The sequence below is a fragment of the Onychostoma macrolepis genome, chromosome 01, assembly GCF_012432095.1.
Source record: "Onychostoma macrolepis isolate SWU-2019 chromosome 01, ASM1243209v1, whole genome shotgun sequence".
NCBI lineage: Eukaryota > Metazoa > Chordata > Actinopteri > Cypriniformes > Cyprinidae > Onychostoma > Onychostoma macrolepis.
Window position 1 is genome coordinate 23631946 of NC_081155.1, and position 6213 is coordinate 23638158.

The 6213-nt window shown below is 36.2% G+C and overlaps 1 protein-coding gene across 1 annotated transcript in view; it reads right to left on the reverse strand.

The window, feature by feature from the left end:
• The window catches only part of klf12a (Kruppel like factor 12a), a 28951-nt gene extending 22989 nt beyond the window's left edge, over nt 1–5962 (reverse strand). Inside the window, exon 1 of the mRNA XM_058788948.1 lies at nt 5757–5962. The gene's annotated coding sequence lies outside the window, so the exon portion shown is untranslated. The remainder of the gene's footprint in view (nt 1–5756) is intronic.
• Between the last annotated feature and the right edge of the window lie 251 nt (nt 5963–6213).

Here is a 6213-nt window from a genome sequence, read left to right on the forward strand (position 1 = left end):
GAGTTTAAGAAAAGCTTGAAAACATATATAAAATGAGAGCTTGAAAAAATATATAAAATAAATAAATAGGGGCAACCATCATATAATTTTTAATGTTTCCAAATGCAGGTCAGTTGACTGCAGTGACTTGAGCCAGTGGCTGTGTGGACTTACTTTCTGGTTCCACTCAGGGACAGCCTCCAAGAGCCACATTTTTGGATTTGGTCTGATCAAAATCATAATTAATGAGCACAACTGTAGTTAAACCTAAAGATTATTGTGCTCAGCAGTCCATTTTGCACTTTGTTTGCTGTTACATTTTGCTGCCTTCACACCTCTGATTGCTCTCAAAATGGTGAAGTGCACAGTATGTACAGAAGGGAATTAATGACATTCTCAACTGTTTTGAGAAGACACACATTGTCTGTGTGTTTCCTGCATGGTTATAACCATTATGACTGGAAATTGTAGCTAACTGTACAGTAGTTATATTTATATTGCTTTGAAATTGAATTAAATTTGCTCATTAAAATTCAAAGCAAGAAATACAGTATACTCAATTCCTTTAAAATATTCTTCACTCTATTTTTAACAAAATTAACAAAATAAAGAACATTTAATATATTTTCAAATTATTTTCAAGAATATTTCATATTTAAAAAGCTATAGTAATAAACAGACATGTTTTTAACACCTACATGTTAAGTAGAGGAATGGGACAGTTTTATAAATAAATAAAAAATTGTATCATTTGAAAATATTTTCTTATAAAATATTTGCTCATTTGGTCCAATTCTCGCTATTAACAAACCATTAACTATGACTTTTGCCTCAATAAACTCCTAACTTTCTAGTAAGGTTTGTAAGGCAGTTGTTAAGTTTAGGTATTGGGTAGGATTAGGGATGTAGAATATGTTCATGCAGAATTTGTGCTTTATAAGTACTAATAAACAGCCAATATGTTAATAATAGGCATGCTAATAAGCAACTAGTTCATAGTGAGAACTGGTCCCTATACTAAAATATTACCAAATATAGTGCTAAAAAAATTCCATGTGTGTAAAATGTTGAATCGAGAACCGATTATATGATTCATGCAAAAAGACTGAACCAATTAAACACACAAAATTGCCATCAAGACACACTTTTAGTAAACCTATATCCAAATGAAACACATTCAAATCACAATATTTACAATACTGATTCATTTTACATCACCGGAAAAGCATTGCACATACATTCTGAATATTCAATATGTCGCTCAGGCCAAATAACCACCCACCAAGGTGTTTGAAAGTCTTGCCTGTTTCACAGCTGGAAGAGATCTGCCCGCATTCCCATTAGGCTGTGCAGACTCAGGGGGCAGCAATAGCCCTCCCCAGCTGTCCCGAGCATTGTGGGAAAGCCTGAGCCTCTTCTAGAGCAGTGCCAGAAAAGATTCAGCCCCTAAAGCACAGCGTGAGTGCCAGTAACCAAGCATGCTAACTAGCGTGACCGCTAACCACCCAGAGACTGAACATCATACAAAGAACAAACTTACAGAAAAGCAGTGAAGAGAGAAGGGAAGCAGAAGGAAAGGAGGACAGGAAAGGATGTGATCGCTAGAGATTACGCAGCCCTTCCAAAACAGATCACGGCCACCGAACACACATTTTTCTTTTTGGATACTCAAAAAGCAAGAGTTTTTACCCCTTGAACGATATTAGCCCTCTTCCCTGAGTGTTATGATGCCCCTGCTCGTAATGAGCAAGGCAGCTGTGTTTGTTTTCCAGCAGTGCATGCTCACACAGGGCTGGGTAAGAATTGTTTTTCCTTCTCTGCCCTTGGTGAGGCTGGAAAACTCACAGCTGCATTTAAAGACTGGGGAAAAGTGGAGAAAGTGAAAAAGAACGAACAACTGCAGGTGAAAACCAAAGAAGAGACCGAAAGGAGTGAAAGAGTGAGAGAACAAGACTTAAAAAGAACAGCTTTTTGCTCTTCCGAAGTAATTCGCCCTGACAGCAGCAGTGGGGCTGAAGACAACTGTCTGGCTTTGACAGATCCCTAACCAGGAACAGATCCCACATGAAACTCTCTCCCTCTTCCTCTTGCATTTGGAGGTCAGGCCCCATCAGGAGTGGCCACGGGGTCAGAGGTCAAAGTTCAGTCAAAGTGTTCACAGGAAGTGCATCCGCTACAGGCTCTGGTTGTAGCCCTTTTGCAGAGCTCCGTTTAATGGGCCAGGCGGTCACTAGGGAGGTCTGCTGTTTCCCGTACTGTACAGGAACCTCCCTGCCACTTCTCTCTTTGTAGGTTGGTGACTCACAAAGGAGATTTAGTTCCTCTGATTTCTGTTCTGCGTGCACATGTGTGTAGGTGTGTGTAAGTGCATGGGTGCATGCAAGCAGCTGGGTTTCTATGCCAAGAAGAGATGCAGTTCACCGAAAATCAGTTTGAAAGAAAAAGATTGAGCTTATCTTTGAATACTTCAAGTTACATTTCCATTAACTGTTTTGGCTTCCAAGACTATATTAGTCTACTGTACTGATTAGGGATAACCATCTAAAAATAAACATTCAACAATACCAGTATTTTTAGTACTGTATTCAGTTTGATACCAATTTGAGTTGTATCTCTGTGAATGCAGCTGCACATTTGAGCTACAGGCTTTCCTGTAGCTCAAATAGTAGAGCATGGCGCTAGCAACACCAAGATCATGGGTTTGATTCCCAGGGAAAGCAAGAGTTGATAAAATGTAAAAACTGTAACTTGAATGCAATGTAAGTCGCTTTGGATAAAAGCGTCTGCTAAATGCATAAATGTAAATGTGAATGAACAAATGTACATATTGGTTAAACACAGTGACTGTTAAGAGGTGATACAAGAAGAGTCCTAATGCACTTCCACTGTCAATTACTATATCCAAAACAAAACGTAATTTGTCATGGGGGCCATACCCTTTCAAAAGGTACTACTATGTACTTTTGGTAGCACTTTAGAATAGGGAACACCTATTCACTATTAACTATGACTTTTCCCTCAATAAATTCCTAATTTGCTGCTCATTAATAGTTAGTAAGGTAGTTGTTAAGTTTAGGTATTGGGTAGGATTAGGGATGTAGAATAAGGCATTAATATGTGCTTAATTACTACTAATAAATGGCTAATATTCTAGTAATATGCAAGCTAATAAGCAACTAGTTAAGAGATCCTAAAATAAAGTGTTACTGTATGTTTTAATACTGTACTAATATGCAATCTTCAGGGGTAAATAAGGTGTATCTTTCGAAAGAGTACTGCACCAGTGAAAAAATATTTTTTTCTTAATCAACAACAATACAGTGTCAAGTCAAGTCAAGTCACCTTTATTTATATAGCGCTTTTAACAATACAGATTGTGTCAAAGCACTTAACAGTATAAAATTGGAGGATAGAGTGTCAGTAATGTATAATGATAAGATTAAACACTCAATTTTCAGTTAAAGGCATTTCATTATTGAATTCAGAGATGTCATTGTCTAGCTCAGTTTAGTTTAAATAGTATCTGTGCAACCAAATCGGCGATAATCGCTAGAAAATTAAGTGTCCCTTATTTAAGTGCATAAATAATAAACACTTTTAAAAAGTTTGTTTATTTATTTAGTTTTTGTCTGTTTATCAATGGTCAATTCAAATTATTTCATTATTTATTATTTACAAAGTAAATAAATAACATATGCTTAAAAAATGTAAAAACATTTACATTACACTATTTATTTATTTTATTTTTAACTAAAGGTTAGTTCAGTTTTTTCATTATTCTTCATTACTAAATTTTATATATTAAATAATAAATACTTTAAACTAAACTATGTTTACATTTCACCTTTTTTTACTTTATTTTGAAATTTCAAAAATATGTTTACATTACAGTATGTATGTATGCATGCATGCATTTTGTTTATCAAAGGTCAGTTCAAGTTCATTGCACTTTATTGCTGTTAAATAAATAATACATAAAAAATGTCAAAACTATGTTTACATTACACAATTTATTTATTTAAATTTAATGTAGTTATGTTTATTTATTAAACAAAAACTTAAAAACAAAACAAAAAACCCCACTGTGAAACATTGTTTACATTACACTTTGTTTATTATTTATTTAAAGTTTATTATTTAATTTAATTAGATTTTTTTTTTTTAAATAAAGGTTCAGTATCACAGTAGGCTTGCTGTGTTTTCGAAATTGAAACCAAAAGATCATGAAACTTCACAATTGCATTGACTACTGAAACTTTAGTCATATCAAGATTAATAATAATCATATCATATCTGAATAAAAATAACAAGTGTTGACAAATCCACAACCATTTTTTACATAGACACCTACCACCAAAATACATTTTTAAACTTCCATCAGTCAATTTATGGGTAATGGGGATGCTGGAGCCTATACCAGCATCTCGGACTGTAGGAAGGGAAACACCCTGGATTGATTGCCAGTCCATTATAGGGATTCTAAAAACTTGCAACACAAAACTCTGTCCACACCTGATTCACACCCCCTCAGACTATTGATTCCGATCTTGTGTGCACAAAGCCCACACATTCACCCTTCAGCAGCTCTCTCGCGCGCCCACTTTGTGTTCCTAAAGACCATCTACAACAACAACCACCCAGAGGTCAACCTGCAGAGCTCCAGCTGCCTCACTGGGTCATTCAAGCGCCACAGTGAGAGGAAAGTTTGCTTATTTTATTGACTTTCAGGTGAAGAAATGCTTCCAAAAACATGATACTCAGTGACCCCCGAACTTCCTCACCATGCAACTGCAGCACAAAGCTCATCCGGTGCAGACATGACAGACACTAGACACTGATCAACACTCTGGAGGAACTCTCAGGTGCGGTTTCTCTTCTGCGGTGCAGAGGATGTTGTATATTTATAGCTATTTAAATCTTATTTAATTCTAATAGTACTGTGGTTTCTTGCAATGACGTCTAATTATTTTTCAGAGCTTTGAAGGCCTGATTGACTTGGCTAGGAATACCATGTCACATACTTGAGAGGGAAACCACTGGCAGATGGAGAGAGAGAAAATCATCCATGCCAAATCAGACCAACAGATGCAACAGCTCTAGTTCCTTACTGGTCTACAACAAAGCTACTGTTCATCTGTGCAATTCTTGTATTCACATTTATCGTGTATCGTTGTATCAAATAATTTTGAAGCAGTTCCTACAGAAGTATAAAACAGACAGACAGAGAGAGCAAGAAAAAGGAAGTAAATGCAATCCTCTTTCATAAGTACCCATAAGAAAAACAAACCGATTATACAGCATTTATGTAACATTTATAAATGTTCAGGGAACTATTTATATACCTGAAATTAGCCCTTATATGACATGAAACAAACAGGAAGAGAGAACATGCAGTAAAGATCGCAATACTGTAAACACATTGTATAAAATGTTCAATAATACACTCGAACAAAATAAATAATACCAATAAGTCAACAGCAATGAAAGTTATAAAGAGCTACCAAACAATCCAGTGATTCTGTCACACTAATTATAACTCTTATGCTATTCAATTTGAGCTCTTAACTTTTTTTTTACTTAATAAATGTACAGTTATGTTAACATTTACATTTTAAATATTCATAACATTTATTCAATTTTTTAAAAAAATCATAAAATAAAGACTTTAAGAAGCTCTTATTTCCAGCTTTTAAATGACAGCTGACAGGTCCATAGTTTAACAAACTAATAGTCTAAGGAGTGATAAACTGAACAAAAAAACATTAGACATTACTGACCTTGATTATTAACCTCAGTATTTGACAGCGAGAACCACTATCCTTACAGCGTCTCTCTGTCTCCCTCTTTTCTGTCTTGTTTTCCTCTGTCGCACTTTCTGATGTGACCCCCTTCTCTCTCTCTCTCTCTCTCTCTCTCTTCCCTCCTCCGCCGCCGTGTGTTTCTCAGGAGGAAATGAATGGATGGCTCACACGGTGCTGTTCTACTCACAGAGCTCGGGTCACATGACCAGGCTGAATGAAGAGAGGGGGTGGACCCTCAGGCTGCCAGGCGAGAGGACAAGGACTGTGTGCGTGTGTGTGTGTGTGTGTGTGTGTGTGTGTAGGTACTGTATGAGCATATGAGAGAGAAGGTGCCAGACTATGAAAATGTTGTGGGTGTTGAACTATGCATTTATGTGTCAGTAGAGTTGGTTTATTTAACTTTCTGGTGGAGATGGAGACTATCTCAAATTAT